Raw genomic sequence first — 21,120 nt, 5'->3', positions numbered from 1 at the left:
AGGTAAACGCCCCCTGAAATGCCTTAAAACCAGCAAGTTTCATTCATTCTCTTTCCTGCGCCGTTGGAAGATGGCACGAAGCGTTCACATTTTCCTCAGAAGAAGAGCGGGACTCTGACGACGAACGTTTTGCCATGGATAATATTTTGGATGAGTAAGTCTTTTTAAATTTACTTGCATTAGTTGACAAGCGGTTTTATAAAATATTAAAATAACACATTTCGAGCTTTCTATATATTTCTCTGGTATTTTAGGCAAAGCTTATGAGTTTGGGTTCATTTTTGAGGCGAGCTCCAGTTAAAATGCCGACACGGAGCTCTTTTGCCTGCTATTTTTTATTCTTATGTATATAATACAGGCAATTGGTTGATGAAATAACGATTAAAATTAAGATACAATAATACAAAACGAAATTCACTTTAAAGAGTAGGCCCAGTGCTCGAATTGAGGGGGGGCTGGGGGGATCCGGGACCCCCCATAAGGTATTAGGGACCCCCCATAAGAAGTAAAAAATAGAATTAGGGGGGTCCCTCGGATATTTTTATTTTAGTAAAAATAATAATGACAAATCAAAATAAATGCATGCAAAGGATACAGTAAATATCATGAATTGATTATTTACAATAATTTATTTTAAGTGTGTTTATAGGCTAGTTGTCATGTCTCTTTAAAATGTAAACGCCCCGCCTAAAGAGCGCTGTGCGCGCGCATGACATCGTCGACTGACAGGACTGTTTGTTTGGCGCCGCTCCGGTGAAGCTAATTTTAGCTTTTAAAATATGGAGAAAAATAAACCTCCACTCGCAGTCGGGAAGAGAAAGCTTCTTACTGACTTTTTTGAGGGGTAATTGTCTCTCGCTATATATCTTTCTACTTTATATCTAACAGTTATCCACTCCATGTCGGGGCTTTTATATTCCTAGCATATATTGGAAACATTTGGCTTACGTTACTATTTTTTTCATAATTAACAGTCCTGGTTCTACAGGAGTGCTAGTGCTAGAGATCTCGATGAAGATGGATAACAGATTTTTAGTAATTATAAAGGGAGCGCTCGTTGTGCGCTTTCTAATATCCATTCAGAATTTGTATTTATTTGTATATGACTTGTTTTTCATGCTGCTAGGACCAAAGGCTGTATAAACACGGCAAAGTTTTGGGAATTACATACGCATTTATGCGGGATTCACTCTTGAAATAGCAATGATTTATTTTGATTGCCATAGTATTGTTTGTTTATGAATAAAGCAGCCTTTTTCACTGAAATGGTTGAATAGTCTGCTGACTCACTCACTCATGACAGTGCTTTGCCGCCACCTACTGGACGTAACTATTTAAAAATCGTATGTGCTGAAATAGTTGAAAAATCCCAACCAACACACAGGCTGACAGCCTGTTTTGCCACAATTTATAATAAACAAGTTTCATGCATTTAATCAAGTCTTTTGGAACAAACATTATCACAGTGTCACATCAATCATCCAGTTGTTTTTAGGGTAAATACTACATTGGTAAATAAAGCTAGAATCATTCTGTTGGATGTACACTATTCAAAAATTCAAGAGTCTCTTCTGTTCACCAAGCCTGCATTGATTTGATCCAAAATACAGTAAAAACAGTAATATTATGAAATATTATTACAATGTAAAATAATAATACAATAAAATATAATTTATTTCTGTGATCAAAGCTGAATTTTCACCATCGTTACTCCAAGTGTTCATCACATGATCCTTCAGAAATCCTAATATGATGATTTGATGCTCAACAAACATTTATGATTAATATCAATGTTGAAAACCGTTATTTACAGTATTTAAAAAATAAATAATTTGATGAATAGAAAGTTTATCTGAAATATAAACTTTTGTAGTATTATACACTACCATTCAAAAGCTTGCGGTTAGAATTTATAAAAAAATGTTGGGAAAGAAATTAATACTTTTATTCAGTACGGTTGCATTTAATTGATCAAAAGTGACAGTAAAGACATGTATAATGTAACAGAAGATTCTGTTTCAAATAAATGCTGTTCTTTTGAACTTTCTATTCATCAAAAAATCCTGAAAATAAAATGTATGACGGTTTTGGCTTGCTCAGTTGGGAATATTTTGGGGATATTTAATTTTATTCTAGCCCTGGTATATTTGCCATAGCTGCCCTTTTGGGTCTGCTGCTTTGTCACCCTCTAAATCCATATTACTCAAGTAAGTAATTTAAAAGAAGAGATATATATATATATGTATGTGAATTCAAGCGTTTTTAATAAATAGTATATATTTATGCATATTATGATCAAATATATTGTATATTTTGTATAAAGTGTATATTGCGAGACTAACCAACCCCCCGCCCAAAAAAACTTGGGGACCCCCCATAAGACTTGACTCAATTCGAGCACTGAGTAGGCCTATTTAAACTTTTATGCTTTTCATGCATAAATAAACTTATTTGCACAAACGCGTTTCGGCGCGTGCCTTCAGAAGACTTTATACAGCATAGCCTAGACTTGCTGTATAATATGTACAACGATGTTTAGATCATAGGCCTGTATGAAAGTTAGAATTTTGAAATTAATTTAGAAAACATTATGTATGTTTAGATTATATTTTGACTAGTGTTTATGCTGCCTCATTATCATCAACGAAGAGTGCTTGCAAATATCTATTGCAAATGTGTGTATGTGCTGAAATGTGTAAATATGCCCAGCTGATGAATTGCAAATGTGTTAATGTTTGCTTTGTGCTATCTCCGTAATGGCCCATTGACACATAATATATGCCTACAGCACGTTTCTACAATTATTCGCATCAGTTATTCATATAGACGAATGGTAGGCTAATATACTTTGAAATATTTATAATAGTTTTCAACTTAAAAAAAAAAAGGAATGTAGCTGCATCTCCTTCATCTGCAACTCGGAGGGCGCGCAGCAACACAGTCGAACATCAGAAAGAGTAAGTACATATTTACCCATGTTCGTTCAATTTTGTTTATATAGCCTACTTAATACAATATGAGCCTGTATGACTTTATTTATTTTTGGAGGTTGGTTGATAATGTTACATATTTTTTCTTTGTGTTATCTTATCAGCATGCTAATGCCCATCAGTTATGCATGTGCTGGAATAGTACTCTAAAATATATGATAATAATAGTTTTCAACTTTTTTTGAAAGGAATGATGTAGGTTCTGCAACTCGCACTAAGAGGGCACGCAGCAACACAGACAGAAATCAGAAAGAGTAAGTACATATTTACCCACTATTTTACAGATGTTAGACCTGATGTTGTTTTATCAACATGCTGACTGTCCATCAGTTATGCATGTGCTGGCATAGTACTTTGTTCAACCTTTATTAATATTAATATTATTATTTTTATAGGAATGTGGTAGCATCACTCTCAACCTCACCTGCAACTCGCACTGGGAGGGCACACGACAGGTGTCGTTCAGTTTTGAGAACAACTGAAAAGTAAGTACACTTATTCCCTTTCTTTCAGATATTAGTATAATTCTGTTTACATATTCTGGTTTTACATAGTCCATACAAACATTATGTGTCTGTATGGCTTTGCATCTGGCCAATGTTACTTTTAATGATTGAAATGCAGTTGTTATATTTTGTGTAATAAACATGCTCACAGTTTTTTGTTTGTTTTACAGCTATAAAGGTGATGGTGATCATCAGACGCCTGTTGCAAAGAGGGCCAAGACAAACATTCAGACAAGCAACAAGCAGTCTACTCTGTCATGGAAAACAGAGACTGACATTGAAATGGTTCCACAGACTCTGAGATTCCTGCCTGCACGGAAACCTGGCCCACAGCTGAGTCCTGCTGATGCACACACTCCTCTGAGTCTCTTCAAAATGTTTTTTTCTGAGAATGCAGTGTCAACTGAACATTTGAGAAGAACATTTGCACAGTTGGTCGCAAGATCTGTGTGCTTTGCAAAGGACAGCTTGGTAAAAGGCAGGACACACCTTGGAAATGCCAGGCATGTAATGTTCACTTGTGTCTTCAGTTGAACAGGAACTGTTTTCAAAAATGGCACCAAGACATGTAACTATATTCTATCTGCCTTTATTTTAGTTTATTTTGCTCATTTTGCATTATTTTGCTTTATTTTGCTTAGAGCCCGCATCAACTGGGCATAAGCACTGTGATATACCTGCAAATTTATAACATTTAGTTCCTCCACATAAGAGGAATTACAATAAAACGGTGAAAAACTCCTCTACTTTGTCCAGGCTGCCTCACTTGATGGGCCATTAGACATTGGGGGAGTGTCTGTCACACCCCTGGTCTGAATCTCATTAATATTGATGGGCCATTACCCCTCCCACGCATAAACCTCTTCTGACAAAAAAACTGTTTTACAAAGTTAAAATCAATGTATTGTTTTATGAAAACAATTAGGCAGGATGTTTTTCACATCATTTTGAAGCCAGAACTCGATGCGACAACATACATTAGTCAAGAGTCTTGTGGACACATATTTAGTATGTGTTTTGTGGTCTTATTTCAGCAACTTTCATTTTTATTTTTTCAAATAACCACGCATAAACATTATTCTCTTAAAAATTCAAACATATAAATGCATGTTTTTCACATATTATGGTAGCCCTGTTTGTGCTATATAGAGTGAATTTACACCTTTGCCATTAACATGTTTATAAACAACTTAAAAAAGCACAAATGTCAGAGCATGTCAGAACAACCTCCAGGGCCCAGAAAATCCCTCAGACCCCAGAGGGTTAAGTGTATTTTACCCAACAGAGGTTAAATAAAGCCTAGGTTCGGCTCTAGGAGGATTTTAAAGCATACAATTTGGGCCAAATTAAATTCAAGCAGTTAACAGCCGGCAATTTTATTGCAAAGACTCAAAACTTTGAGTGAACCATTTTTCACAATGTACATGAATACACAATTGTCTGGTTTCCATTCAACACCATGAACCAACAAGAAAAATTGGTTCGTATGAAGACCAAAGTTGAATGTGAATGTGAATAAAATAAAATAAAATAAAATAAAATAAAATAAAATAAAATAAAATGAAGTCTCAATAGTCCTTCTGGATCCCTTGTGTGTGTGTATGATACTCAAATGTCAATGTGTGTAAAGGCCTTTTTGTGTTTTCTACCCGGGCAGTGTGTATGTGCTTAGCTCTCAGTTCGAATCCTTGTTGAATCACAATGATTCCTTTGAATCGTAGATCAGGTTCTGGCTCGCCGTTCAAAGGTGAATCACTCAAACAGAATCAGAATGCAAAAAAAAACAATCTGCACAAAACAATGCAGTCACAAACATTTCTGAATGTCAAACATTTCTACACCGACATTTACTATCAGCTGCACAAAATGTCCGTGAGTACAAATGTTAATACAACATGTGACAACACAAGTGCACATAAGCACGATTAAACACATAATAGTGTTTAAATATGCAACATATCTTGTTGTAAAACCTCTTTTTTCATTTGTTAGCATTAACATACTCATAGATGATGCAATCATTCAACCAAAACAGTTAAACTAACGTCATACACTAATTAATTACCTCTATACCAATTTGACCTTCTAAACATACAAAAATACATTCTTAAACATCATATATAACTCTGATTGGTTTTTAGGACATATATAGAGAAAGATGAATGTCAATTTGAATGTCAAAGTAATGCATAAACAAGCAAAACTCACCAGAGTTCTCGTAAAAGAAAAAACAGTACTCAAAAGTATTGACTGTTCCTTTTCCCTCAGTAACAGGATGAATCGGAAACCTGAACGATTAGTAACATTCTTTATAAAAGAATATTCACATAGAAACAAAGAAACATATAAAAAATGTAATCATTTATGCGATCTCATGCTAACCTCGTGCGTGCATGTTCAGCTGGCTTCTTCGTCTGAATTTGAAATAAATCGACTCACTCAACATACCGCAGAGTTAACCGCCCTCTAGTGGTAAATCTTAATACTGCACCAAAGATACAGGAGTTTCAAAAGTAGTTACAAATAAATTTACTTTAGGACTAAAAATAAAGAAATAATGTGAATGTACAATTCAAAGGGGTTACATCCTCCCCTCCTGAACCTGCAAGCGTCTCTGCATGCAGTGTACTTATAAAATCATTGATCTATCAGGGGTCAGTATCCTAACCTCAGGGAAATCATCTGACTCAAGGGCTTGTGTGAAGGCTTTGTTTAAACCACTTAACAGGGATTGCATGACTAACACTAAGGGGTTTCCTAATGATGTGTAAGTTAGCCTGTTAGGTGGCTCCTTGATTCTGGTAGAACGTCTGGACTCCGGCTCTGGTATTTCCTGCACAGGGGTATTTCCATTTCTTTCAACATTCTCCTCAATCAGTATTTCACTGTCGTTGTCCTCTTTCCTCATTTCACCTCTTTTTCCCTCAACAGGTTCCGTTCTATTCCTGATCAACTCCTCAGTACACTCATCATCGATGACATCAACGGCCTCGGAATCCAGTTCCTTGACAGGTGAGTTTCCCACATTCTCTTCCAGGGTGTCCTCAGGTAAGTTTGTTTCTCCCTCTTCAGATAAAGCTACTTCTGGTTCACTGTCTGGTTTGGTTCAGCTACCAAATCGGACATCAGGAGACTACAACGGACAGTCCGGTCAGCAGAGAGGATTATTGGTGCCCCCCTGCCAACCCTCCAGGACCTGTACTCTTCCAGAGTGAGGAAGAGAGCAGGTAAAATCATCACAGACTCCACTCACCCTGGACACCCCCTGTTTGAACTGTTACCGTCAGGACGGCGACACAGATCACTGGCCACAAGAACATCCAGGCACAGGAACAGTTTCTTTCCACAGGCCATTTCCCTTCTGAACACTTAACATGCCCCCCAAGGCATATGCCTGCAAGTGCAATACTCCCACTGTCTAGTGCAATATTCTCTAACTCAGGTGATATTTATATTTATATTATTCATACTACTCAAAATACTGTAAATATGTTCATAATCTGTAAATGTTTATTCAGACTAAACCCAACTGTGACCCCTTTTTTTACTTTTTATACTATTTTTTTTTTTTTTTTATATATTTTATTCTTAGAATTTGTATTACTATGTTTCTTGTTGTATTTGTATTTGTATATGTGCACTGGAAGCTTCAGTACCAAGAAAAATTCCTTGTGGGTGCAAGCACACTTGGCAATAAAGCTCTTTCTGATTCTGATTCTGATTCTGATTCTGATTCTGATTCTGATTCTGATTCTTCCACTGCGTTTCCCCTATCAAATTGCACATGCTCAAATTCAATATCAAGACTTTCCACACCTCCAGAAGGTTCAAATGGTTGAGCATTTGGATTCAGTGTGGTCTCGCATGAACTTCCTTCCACTTCTTGTATGTAAGGCACGTCCTTGACAATTGTTATGGTAGGATATGTCTTATCCTGCATTATTTGGGGAAAGTAGAAATCTGGTTCTCCATCACTATCATACACTTGTTCATCGTCATCCTCTGGAACTGTTGGTTATTCCCTAGAACAAGTCGTTTTTTCCTTTCACTCCATCCTGTTGTCTTCATCACTGGAATTGGTGGGGGTTAAGAAACCACAGGGCAAGAGTAAATCTCGATGGAGGGTTCTTTCAGGTCCATCAGTAGTAAGAGGCTTTACAACATAAACTGGAGAATCAGTTATTTGCTTGACTACTTGGTAGATGGTCTTGACCCATCGGTCAGCTATCTTGTGCTTGCCTCTTATGCCAACATTCTTAACGAGAACATGGTCTCCAGCTTGTAAAGTGGACTCTCTCACCTTCAGGTCATAATCGTTGCTTATTGCGAAAAGCTGTCTTCTTACTGTATTCAACAGCAATCTTGTAGCTTTCTTGCAGACTCTCTTGAAGCTTTTTGACGTACTCGGCATGACTAACTCTCTTTTCCCCTTCAGGCTTGATATCAAAGGCTTCATCTATAGGAAGGCTTGGCTGTCTCCCGAACATTAACTGATAAGGAGAAAAACCGGTGGTGTCATTTTTCGTACAGTTATAGGCAAGTACCAGAGGCTGCACAAAATCACGCTATTTGATCTTGTCTTCTTCTTGAAGAGTTCCGAGCATTTGGAGAAGAGTTCGGTTAAACCGCTCCACGGGATTTCCACGTGGGTGGTAAGGAGTGGTCCTAGTCTTCTTTATACCCAGTAGAAGACAAAGGTCTTTGATCACAGCAGATTCGAAATCTCGACCTTGGTCGCTGTGCAGGCGTTCTGGTATCCCATAATGAATGAAGAAGTTACTCCAAAGTGCTTTAGCAACTGTCCTTGCTTTTTGATAAATTGTTGGAATTGCTACAGCATACTTTGTAAAATGGTCAGTGATGACTAAAATGTTCTTAGTACCTTTACCATCTGGCTCAAGATAAAGGCAGTCCATGCAGACCAGTTCTAAAGGTCGGCTGGTCTCGATGTCAACAAGGGGAAATGCTTTTTCCGCTTTTGCCTTCCTTCTTATACATCTCTCACAGGTACTGACCTTGGTTTCGACATCCAAAGACATCCTTGGCCAATAGAAACGCGTACGAACTAAATCCAAAGTCCGCTCCACTCCCATATGACCTACTGAGTCATGCAAAGCTTCTAAGACCACTTCCTTATACTTCTGGGGTAGAACTAGCTGATAGAAGGGCTCTCCTCTGTTCATACACTTCCTGTAGAGGACCCCATCGAGGACTAGAAGTTGGTGAATCAGTCGAAGCACAAGTTGGACTTCTCGATTTTCTTGCTGTCTGACCCGGTAAGAGAGACGTTGCCAGTGTTCAAGAGGTGAGTCACTCTACTTATGACAGGATCATTTGCTTGCTCTGCTGCCCAATCCTGTTGGGACATCCTGGGAAGGGTGCTGGAACCAGGAAGAAATTCAGCTTGGGAGAATTCAACTGGGATGGCATTAGCATCAATGGCAAGACATTCCAGAGCAACAGGTAAATTGGCATCTTTGTCTGCCACAGTGCGTCCGTACAGTTGATGCTTTTGACAAATAGCTCCCACTGCTTCCTTAGGAAAAGAAATCCTATTTTCTTCATTCAGAAACCGGGAGATGAACTGATTGATGCGGTCATCTTCAACCTAGGAACTGTTATCGGTGTCTACCTGATCATGTGGTCGCCTGGAGAGACCATCAGCATCTTGATTTTTCTTTCCAGCTCTGTATTGGATGCTGAAGTTGAAAGTAGACAATATATATGTGAGGGGATTATTATCGGTCATGATGGTGAACTCGGCCCCATACAGATAGTCGTAAAACGTATCCATCACTGCCCACTTTAAGGCTAAAAATTCCAGCTTGTGGGTGGGATAACGTTTTTCACAGTTTGACAACCCTCTGCTGGCAAATTAAATCACCCTCATGTGACCATCTTGTTCCTGGTACAAGGCAGCACCAAGACCATGGAGACTAGCATCTGTATGTAAGATGTACGGCAGTTTTGGATTTGCAAATCCAAACACCGGGGCTGTGGTCAGCTTCTGAATCAGTGTCTGGAATGCGGTGTGTCACACTCAGGCGTCCATCTACCACCAAAAGGCTTCTTGAAATCAGCATTGGAGACAGGCTTAAAACCCTTTGCATTCCTTCGAGGTGGACAATAGCTAACTGTCAGTGCATTTAATGGTTTGGCAATTTTGGAGTAGTCTCTGACAAACCTCCGATAATACCCAGTGAAACCCAAAAAGGACTTCAGCTCACTGATATTTGTCGGCTTTGGCCAGGTGGTGAGTGCAGAGATTTTCTCAGGATCTGTTTCTACGCCTTTCTCCGAAACAATATGTCCAAGGTATTTCACAGACTTCATGAAAAAGTGGCATTTGCTTGGAGATAGTTTTAAGCCAAACTCTTTCAGCTGGTTCAGGACTTTCATGAGGCGTTCTTCGTGTTCCTCCAGGCTTTTCGAGAAAACGATGAGATCGTCGAGGAAGACAAGGACTTCTTTGAGATGCAAGGTGCCCATGCACTTTTCCATGTCATGTTGAAATGTAATAGGTGAATTTGTCACTCCCTGTGGCATTCTATTAAATTCCCAGAATCCCATTGGTGTTACGAATGCCGTCTTGTAAGTCCTCCTCTTCAACCTCCACCTGATAGTAACCTGACTTAAGATCCATGACAGAAAACCATTTGGATCCAGTCAATGCAGAAAACGTTTCCTCAATGTTAGGCAGTGCGTAAGTATCTTTGATCGTCTGATTGTTTCGTTTTCTGTAGTCTATGCACAGGCGGATAGCACCGTTTTTCTTCTTCACAATGACTATTGGCGAAGCAAAAGGGCTTTCTGACTCACGGATTATGTTTGTATCTTTAAGCTCCTGGAGATGAAGCCTAACAGCTTCATAATCTGGATGGATGGGCCTCACTCTCTGTTTAAAAGGAGTTGGATCTGAAAGCCGAATTCTGTGCTTGACCGCTGAAGTGTGCCCATAGTCAAGGTCACTCATTGCAAATACTTCAGGAATGGAGTTAAGCTTTGTTGTATTTCTTTCTTTCCACTCTTCAGAAAGAGAATGGTCTGTGAAGTCGAATGTGATCTTATTTTCAGGACTGGTGGAACATACTGCATTGCAGACGACTTTAGTAGTGGAAGACACAACGCTAGGCTTTTTCTCATTAGCTGAAGTATTCCTTAGTGTGGACAGAGCTGATGGAGCATAGAGCTCAGCTAAACAACAGTTGGCTGGGAGTGTGATTTCATGTGCAGTTTCATTCTGGAGGATAATGGGGACTTTAAATGAGGTCCGTCTGGGACTGGTCAGGACATAACTGCACAAAAGCAGACCACCAGGGAGGCTGGAGTGAGTGGATGGCTCTACTACAAGAGGAGCATCAGCAATCGTTGCCAAATTCCTAGCATACCAATCCAGGACCATCTTTTGACCCACTGGAATGGCGACGCATTTCTGACCCTGTAGTTTGACTTGGCCCACTTTACCATTGCTTTGTCCCAGGATGTATCTGCGCAAGAGAGTTTTCAAAAGGGGTGCATGTTGGAATTTGTCTTTGGGAGCAGCATAATTGCTGTCGTTGGCAACACAAGATTTAAACAATGTGTTAAGGGTGTTGGTTCCAACCAGTACTGGGACTTCAGCATTAAATTTATAGTCAGGTATGACAAGTGCAAGGTGGAAACAGTTTCAGCTTTTCCAGCAATTTTCTCTGGGAAATGTATGCTAACTTCAGTATAGCCCAAGTATGGTACAGTCTGCCCCCCAGCTCCTTCAACTTCTATAAGATCATCAAGAGAGAGGATTGGAGAGGATGACAGATGTGTGTCATAAAAGGACTTGGACACAGTGGTCACCTGTGACCCTGAATCAAGAAGAGAGTTGCAAACCTGTCCCTCAATATTGATTTCAGCTGTGCATTTAGGACCAATTATGCCAGAGATTAAATCGCTTTCATGAGATGGAAGACATGAGTGAGCTTGACATCTTGCTTCTTTTTGGTTCAGTTCTTTGGGACATTCTTTGCTGCAATGGGCCCCAGTATGTCCCGTTACTGAAACCCCGTCCAGTTTAACGGCACTCCATTTTTCATTTTCCATTCATCTTGTTTCGCTTTTAGCTCTTTGTACTTTCGATCCACAAGCTGGTGGTTGATAGAACCTTCACATGTCCTAGCTATGTGGCCATCTTCGCCGCATCTGAAACAAAACCAGGGTTTTGGTGGTTTAGCTGTTACCTGTTGAGCTTGCATCTCCACTTTAGGTGTCACCGTGTTTGGGTATTCTGTCAATTTGGACTCGTGTTTCTTCTTTTTCTCAGATTTGGAGGATCAAAGTTGCATCTGGAGATCAGCCACCTGTTTTCTTAAAGCCTCTGTTTCCGAAATGTAGGTCTGCAACACACTTGAGTCACAGTAAGGAGACATGTCAACAACAGACTGTTTGTGAATTGCAGCTTAGTGCTTTGAACTGCCTAAGTGTCGTTGTATTCTGGCCAGTTTTGCTGCACGTCTGTCTTCCTCAGTTCTGAGCAGCAGCAAAAGCTCTGCAAAGTCAGGTGGTGTCTTGGCTTTGGCTTCCAGCTGAAGGGTAAGTATTAACGAGTGATCCCAGCAGCTACGCTGAAATTGTTTCAGCAACTGACGATCTGCAGATGACTGCTTTAGACCATTTCTCTTAACCGCAGTACTGAGCAGTGTTTGTAATCTTTGTAAGAAATCAGATGCTTTCTCACCAGGATCTTGATTGGTGTTCAGGAAACGGGCGAAGATTTCATCACCATCTTCAACTAAGCCATATGCAGAGTCTTGGAGCTTCATGTAGTCTCTAGGAGGAGCTGTAGAACCAAGCTGTTTAACCACATCAGAAGCTGGTGGCAAGAGGCTTTCTAAGATTTTCCTTCGCTGGATATCTATTGGAAGAGAATCCTGCAACAGAAGGTCAACATGAAGACACCAGGTATCAAAGTCAGCTCCACCTGGGGGCTTAGGTACTTTTCCTGAGAAGGAACGCAGCCATTTGGAGTGTGTCTGTGCAGAAAAAGCATCATTTTTGATGACGTGCTCGACTACAATGCGCTGGATCTCAGGAGGGTTTAGGTCGTCATTGGTAAGTGTGTTAAAGGCAGGCTTTGGTGTTTTTTTTCTCACAGCAGGATCAGGCTGGCTGTCTGAGCTAAGGACACGTGACTTTGATTTTGGCTTCTTAAGTGGTTGTCTCTTTATATACCTCTTTGGAATAAAGTCACTGTTGTCAGAAGAGACCTCTTTGGGAACAGCATTATCACTGTCATCACTTGACTCAATGGATAACCTTTGTGCTTGGGCATGGGGCTGTGCTGATGGCTGTGCTAGCACTTTGATGTTATCTGCATACCACACAACTGCTGGTTTTCGCACACTCTTAATTTCTAGGGGGAAATTAGGCTCAAGAAGTGTGACAGGAGTGTGTGCATCAAACTCAACTATAATGATGGGCTGTCCTGTCTGCTCAGTAGGGGGGGCTACTCTCACTACTTTCACAATGACCCCATAATTCTCAAAAGTTGCAATAATGTCATCATCTGTATCATTATCAGTAATGCCTAACACACATAATGAATATCGTGCTTTCACATTGTAACACTTTTCAATATCAGACATACTCATTGTGCTCAATCACAAAAAAAAAAAAAAAGACTTCAGAGACTAAAGTTTGGAATTTCACCACTGTCTCAATGTACTTGTAACCGGCTATTTAACCCTCTGAAGTCGGCAAACGCGCCCCCGCGTTTTGCTGGATTTTCTTCACATTGTAGCACAATAAACTTAAATTACTCCGTCATTTATGGTCATACAGAAAAAAGAAATATAAAAAAAGAATCTGTGATATTTCTACTTTTGTATGTGTCCACTTACAATCAAATCAAAACATTGTACTTTTGTAAAATAAAGAAAATAAACAGGGTGTGCGTTCTGCCTCTCCGTCGCGGTGAACTTTTTTTTCTTGAGCACGTCTATAAACTGAAACAAAACTCAGCGAATACTTGTCACACATTTATGAGCCATATACCTTTATACACATTTAAGTGTGTACTTTTAAATGATCGGATTCAAACTGAAAACAAATATTCTCTGTTTAAGTAATTTGTATAAAACCAACAGGATGTCCAGTATCTCAAACGCTTGCTAATTACTTACACGCCCACTCGCGCAAAAGTGATTCACATGCAAATCGTCCACATGGAACGCAAACGCCCTCGTTACCTCAAACACAAAACACCAAAAAACTTCACAAGTCTCTGCTTTTCGTCGAGTTTGGAAGACACGTCTGAGCTTACATTGGATTTACCTCAGAAGAAGAAGAACGCGATTTGAAGACAAGAAAGATGTAAGGTAAGAAATTCTTACTTATTAGTTTATGGTATTGTTGCATAAACTTCACATTGCAGTTGAACTGTTGCTAGATATATGGTGAATATTATACTATTTAGACCCATGTTTACTGTTAAATACTGTTTGTGGATATCTGCTCAAACACAGATATGTATAACCATAATGTTTAATATTCTGGAGCGCGATCGCGTTTGAATGGAAAAATGCACCAAACATTAGGCTTTATGTTTTTACTATTATCTCATTTCATATCATCATAACGAATGGAAACATTTGAAGAAACATAAGATAATCAATATATTTTTCTCTAGCATTGTTACTGAAATCTTTTGGAAGATTTATAGGCTGCTATAGGTTATTGTTATTATTATTTTATGCAGTACTGCACATAGCTTGTGCCTACAAGGCACAACAAACATGGTGTTCATTATATTATATATTGTTGGAAACATTTCTGTGTGTGTGTGTGTGTATTCTGTGAATTTTAAAAAGCAATTTTAGTGAAATTTTAGATGAAAAAAATGCTTAAACCATCATTCATGAATATTGTTTGCTCATATTCACGAACCGCCTAATGGGAAGGGACTAAAAGGGGTTCACATTCTTAAATTAAGTCAGAAAAAAACACATACCATGTACTGTATCTTATTAAAAGAAATATAAAGAAATATACACTCAACCAGGGTCATACTTACTTCAATTTAGGTTACATATATGCATACCTATTTATAATACTATTGACAATGGCTGCAGGTGTCACTCTTTACCATCTTAGTGCTGCAGATCTGATTACATTTCTGAACAGATGAGCTAGCTAGTTAATCAAAAGAAAACATCACATTTTTCCCCCCAAAACATTATTTTTATTGTTTTATAATAAGCATACTGTATGTTCAAAATGCAACAATGCAATGGTATTTAATGCACTGAAACTCAATCAGATAAACCTTTGCTTTGGATTTGGTCACAAGGATTTCTAATGTCTGACCATTTGTTCAGCAGGAAACATGTTTTACTTTACATCTTCACTAATAGCTTTGGCAGACAGCAAAATTAAAGGTATAGCGGAGGATTTTCTTTTTCCGGGTAGCCTATATTATTGGTCCACCTAAGTGTCAATCATTCTGGTGATATGTTTACGTAAGGCCGTCGTACGTGCTCGTCCCTAGGTAGTTTTCGCTTTCTGCACATGCGCACTTTCAGGTGTATTATGTGTGATGAGTTACGGTTTCAGCCATTCCTTTGAAAATGGCTGAGGGTCGAAAGAGAAAAAATGTATACGAAGTGTATGATAAGAAGAGAAAGGCCGCAGAATATAGAAACAAGACCAGAGTGATTTTGGGTGAATATTTCACACGCTGGCGTGCGCTAAAAGCACAGGTTGGGCTTCCCACTGATGCCGCAGTCGCGAAGATTCTACTAGACAGGTAAAGTTTGGCATGCTATTTGGAGAAATCCATTTAAAATCACTGCTAGTAAAAGTTAATGTAAGCTATGATTAGCGATGCTTGCCCTGGCACAAGTCATGCACCGCGTAGACACGGTAAACATCTCAATTTGTCTAAAGTAGCCTTATGACCAAATGGTATCACGCTGAAATGTTCTAAATCCTTGTGTGTTCATTTTTGATAATTCCAATGTCTGTTCACCATAGTATTTATTACACAAATGCAACAAGCTACTTCTCCATTGCATATCATGTCTTGCTCTCTCGTGCACACGTTTAATAGGCGTTCCCTCTCGGGAGCAGATAGAGTGTTGCGCATGTGCATTTTTTTTTTCCTCAATGTTTATTTTTATTTTATTAAATGATAATGAAAAATATACATTATACAGAACAGATACCAACCCCCCTCCCCCTCCCACTCCCACCCAACCCCATGTAACAGTCAGACCAGAGAAAAAATAAATAAAAAAAAATAATTTTTAAATAAAGAATAACAAATAAAAGCACAATAATAATAATATACAAACATGTACATTCAGAATAGTTCTTTAGCAGAAGTGTTCTCCACAAAGGTCAGCAAAGGTTGCCAAGTGATAAAAAATCTCTTATTTGACCCATTCATAGAACATCGTAGCTTTTCCAATTGTATGTTATACATCACATCTTTAATCCAATGTCCATATGTTGGAGGTGAGGAGTCTTTCCATTTGTACAAAATTAGCCTTCTGGCAAGAAGTGAACAGAAAGCAATAACATCAGACTGGGATCTACTTAGATTATTGTCCTGACTAACAACTCCAAATATTGCTGTCGACATGGCTGGGGCGATACATTCACCAAACATTTTAGAAAAGGTCTAAAAAATTGGGTCCCAGTATTCTAGCAGTTTCGGACATGACCAGAACATGTGATATAAAGTAGCAGGAGCTTGTTTACATCGATCACAAATAGGGTCTACATCACTTTTAAATTTAGCCAATCTGTCCTTAGACCAATGGAGACGATGTACAATTTTAAACTGGACAATTGTGTGCCTGAGACTTATAGAGGATGAGTGTATTCTCCGAATTGCTTCCTGCCAGACATCGTCTGATATTTGATCCTCAATTTCTTTTTCCCATTTTTGTTTTAAAGATTCTAAGGCAGTCAGATTGTGTAGATTGAGTAATCCATAGACTTTACTTATGGACTGTTATACTCCACACTTGTACTCGAGAATAGAATCAATGAGAGATGGAGCGGGACAACGAGGGAAACAGCTTGAATTTGATGACACAAAGCTTCTAAGTTGTAGATACCTAAAAAAGTGTGTATTAGGAATAGCACATTTTTGGACTAACTGTTCGAAGGAGGCAAAAGTGTCATTCAAATACAAATCATGCAATTTCCTAATGCCATTTTTTAACCATATATCAAACGCTGCATCTGTCATAGAAGGAGTAAATATGTGGTTCTATACAACAGGTGAGGCAAGCGGAAGGTTGTTAAGTGCAAAATGACGTCTAAACTGAAACCAAATTTTTATAGCCTGTAGTACAACTGGGGAGAGTGTAAGGTTAGATACTGAATGTGCCAGTGGCAGTCTAGAACATAATACTGACAGAGGGTTATATCGAATGGATGATTTCTCCATCTGTGCCCAGCTGGCTCTCTCATCTTCATCCAATAAGTATAGAATTGCCCTAATATTCACCGACCAGTAGTAATATAAAAAGTTCGGAAGGGCAAGACCACCTAAACTATGGGGCCTTTGTAATATTTTATCCATTGTCCTAGGGCGTTTTTTATTCCAAATAAAACTTATAATTTGAGTATTTAAATTACAAAAAAAAGATTTTGTGAGAAAAACTGGCAAACATTGGAAAATGTATAAAAACTTGGGCAAAACAGTCATCTTAATGATGTTAATCCTCCCACCTAAGGAAAGGTGCAAGGAGTCCCACCTTTCAAAATCCTGCTTCAGACTAGCTAAAAGAGGTTGATAGTTGGCTTTATAAAGCTCTTTAAAGTTCTGCGTAAACCAGACCCCCAGATATTTCAACTTTGTCATGGTGATCTTAAAAGGGATTGAAGAAGAGAGCACATCTGGAATCATGGAGCCAATTGGCATAAGCTCACTCTTTTGATAATTAACTTTATAGCCAGACAGCTGGCCAAATTCATTAAGTAAATTTAACAAATTTGGAAGACTCAAGGATGGGTCAGAAATGTACAACAACATATCGTCCGCATATAGAGATACCTTGTGCTCAAAATTCCCCCTCCACATCCCCTTGATGTTAGTAGATATCCTCAAGGCTATGGCTAGGGGTTCGATTGCAATTGCAAAGAGGAGTGGCGATAGAGGACAGTCCTGCCTTGTACCGCGCTTTAGCTCAAAAAAAGGTGATATGTTGTTGTTAGTACGTACAGCAGCCAATGGGGTTGAATATAAAAGTTTAATCCAAGACATAAAGTTGGATCCGAAACCAAACTTTTTAAGAGTACAGAAGAGAAAGTCCCATTTCACCCGGTCGAACGCCTTTTCAGCGTCGAACGATAGAATAACTTCTGAAGTATTAGACGAAGAAGAGCTATAAATGATATTTGCAAGACGTCGGGTATTAAAGAAGGAATGTCGACTTTTAATAAAGACTGTTTGGTCAGTTGAAATGACCACTGGAAGAACATCTTCCATTCGTCGGGCCAGGACCTTGGCTAAGATCTTAGTGTCAGTATTCAAAAGTGAAACCGGGCGGTATGAGCTACATTCTAAGGGGTCCTTCTCCTTTTTAAGAATCAGAGAAATAACTGCTTGACGCATAGTACATGGTAAAGAGTGAGATAACAAGGATTCTTCAAAGACAGATAGCAATAATGGGGAAAGTTGAGTAGATAATTTTTTTAAGAATTCAGTTGGATATCCATCTGGACCTGGGGTTTTGCCGGTCTGCATACTTCTGATTGCTGCTTCTATTTCTGAAATTGTAATTGGTGAGTCAAGATGCGCAGCTTTCTCAGGGTCTATCAATGGTGTATCGAGTTTTCTAAAAAAATCTTCTAAAGTCAACAGGTCAGAGGGTGGATCTGAGGAGTATAACGACTGATACAATTTATAGAAACAAGAATTAACCTCTGTACTATCCATGTGCTTCAGGCCTTGATCATCACATATCTCAGAAATAATATGATGAGCTGATTGCTGTCGTAACTGGTGGGCCAGAAGTTTCCCAGCCTTTTCCCCGTACTCATAAAAGTTACACCTCAATTTAGAGATAAGGTATTCTGCTTGTTTAGTTGCCAGCAAGTTGAATTCAGTTTGTAACAACATACGTTGTTTTAGTCTTGCTGGAGATGGTGAACAGCTATTCAAAGAGTCGAGTTCTAATATCTGATCTGTCAATTTCTTTAGTTGATCCTTTCTGGTTTTACTCTGACCTGCACAAAACGAGATAATTTGGCCTCTCAAATATGCCTTCAACGCTTCCCATACAGTTGACACAGCCATTCCCGGAGTCATATTTACACTAAGAAAGGAGTCTATTTCAGAGCCAATATAACTCACAAACGTCTCGTCTGAGAGGAGAGTGGAATTGAATCTCCACGGGCGGTAATTTAGCTCTTTGGCAGCGATATGTACCGTCATAGCCAGTGGACCGTGGTCTGAAATAATTATGGCTTCGTAATCGCATGCTATAACTGACGATAAGAGGCTTGTGTCTATAATAAAATAATCTATTCGTGAATAGGAGTTGTGTACCGGAGAGAAAAAGGAATAGGCCCGGGTGATAGGGTTACGAAATCTCCAGACATCGGCCATTCCGTATGTTTTAAGGAAATTGTGTATCGTATGTGCTGATTTAGATATTGAAACCGTTCTGGATGCGCTACGATCCAGAGTGGAGGAAAGGATGCAGTTAAAGTCGCCACTGAGAATAAGATGATGCGTTACCATATTTGGCAACTTTGAGAAGAAATTACTAAAGAAAAGGTGATCATCCCAATTTGGGGCGTAAACATTGGCTAAAATAACAGGGAGCCCATACAAATGTCCCACCACGATTAGGAAGCGCCCATCCGGATCCGACTCAATACTTGTTGCCACAAAGTGTATATTTTTACTGAGAACTATCGCCACACCTCTAGCCTTAGATTTAAAGTTGGAATGAAAAGTCTGACCCAGCCACTTATTTCTAAGCCGGCAATGGTCAGAAACGCGTAAATGCGTTTCCTGAAGGAATGCAATATCAGTCTTAAGATCTTTTAAATGAGCGAACACTTTTTTACGTTTTACAGGATGGTTGAGAGATTTAACATTCCAACTCACCAGTTTAACTGAACAACCATTTACCTGAGAAGCCATATTAATATTGGTCATATGGAGCTGAGAGCAATATGTTACAATAATATATCCTGATGTACATTGATTTCAATATTAGTCCATACACTTTTAAGAAAAGGAAAAGAAAAGAAAATGGTCTGACATTACCCCTACCTTTGTCATCGACATGAACATGATGAACCAGGAACCCCCCAAAATTAAGTCTACACATTATGTGCTTATCCGGGTAGCTCTTAAGCCAAACTAAACTAAGCAGAGCCCCCACCCAATTTGTCCTGACTTGAAACAATAACATAATTGACAATAGTCACCGCAAGACAAAATCACGAATTGAACATAACTGCATCACAACAGGTAACTGAGCTATAAACTTCCCACCGGGTTTATATAGTAGAGGTAAAAATGTTCAGTCACTTTCCGGTGTCATCCCCGGCGACGATATACTTCTTAACGTGGGCCATGGCTTTATCCGGGTCCAGGAATTCTCTATCCGCGCCGTTGTGAGTGATCCGTAACCGAGCGGGAAACAGTAGGCCATATCGAACACCTCGTTGCTCTCGTAATAGACTCCTGACGTCCGTGAATGCGGCCCGTGCTTTGGCGACACTGGCAGTGTAATCCGGGAATATTGAGATGGAATTTCCATTCATCTGGAGCGGAGCCTGACTGCGTGCTCGACGCAGGACCTCGACGCAATCCTGATAGTAGTGTAGCTTTGCTACTATCACCCGTGGCTTTCCTCCGGGGATTAATGGTCTTACGCTGCGATGCGAGCGGTCCACCAGAACTTCTTTATCCAGTTTCAGCGCCTCGGATAGCAATTTAGAGACCGACTGCGTGGAAGCTGATTCCGGTCCCTCCGCGACACCCACAATTCGAATATTGCATCTCCGCATCCTCCCCTCCATGTCCTCGGATTTGTCTCGCAGCTCTTTCAGTTCTGATTTTAAAGTACCCACCACGGCTTGTAGTTCATTCACTTCATCCGTCCACGTTGACATACTGCCTTCCATATCTTTAATGGTAGTTTTCATTTGTTCAATGTCAGTCCGCATTAGCGTCACGTTGTTTGCAATTTCCGTTCTGACAGCTTGCAGCTCGCTCTTTAAGAAGTTGAAATCGTCAGCGAGAGAGTTCTTAAGTTCAGTTCTTATCACTGCAGAAATATCTGCTTTTAAAGATGTCAGGATCTGCGACTTCAATTCTTCCATATCGGTCATGTCTGGTGGATCCGGTGTGCGGTCACGGTCAGAAGCTGAACTCTGCGTCGAGGGAGTATCGGGCCTAGAATCGCAGGATCCTTTGTATTTATATTTTCGAAGCTTAGAGGCCATCACTCTTTCCGAGGCTCGATCATTGCACACTCTGTGTTCAGGAATACATTATAAATCGCGCTGGGGATAATTACAGAAGATATGTTGTTTTAAATACAAATTTAGATAAAAATTAGGTTGGAGCTCAGCCGAACACGTTCTATTCCATCGCCTGCTCACTAGCACACCGCATG

At 39.5% G+C, this 21,120-nt stretch overlaps 1 long non-coding RNA gene across 1 annotated transcript; it reads left to right on the top strand.

The window, feature by feature from the left end:
• Positions 1 to 2,842: 2,842 nt before the first annotated feature.
• On the top strand, positions 2,843 to 4,154 carry LOC309485917. Its single transcript, XR_014201335.1, has 3 exons — positions 2,843 to 3,244; positions 3,386 to 3,475; positions 3,667 to 4,154. It is a non-coding gene; the product is annotated as an uncharacterized lncRNA (long non-coding RNA).
• The last annotated feature ends 16,966 nt before the right edge of the window (positions 4,155 to 21,120 follow it).

The sequence above is a fragment of the Leuciscus leuciscus genome, assembly GCF_965113295.1.
Source record: "Leuciscus leuciscus genome assembly, chromosome: 21".
Classification (NCBI taxonomy): Eukaryota; Metazoa; Chordata; class Actinopteri; order Cypriniformes; family Leuciscidae; genus Leuciscus; species Leuciscus leuciscus.
This window is presented reverse-complemented; position numbering and strand designations above follow the sequence as displayed.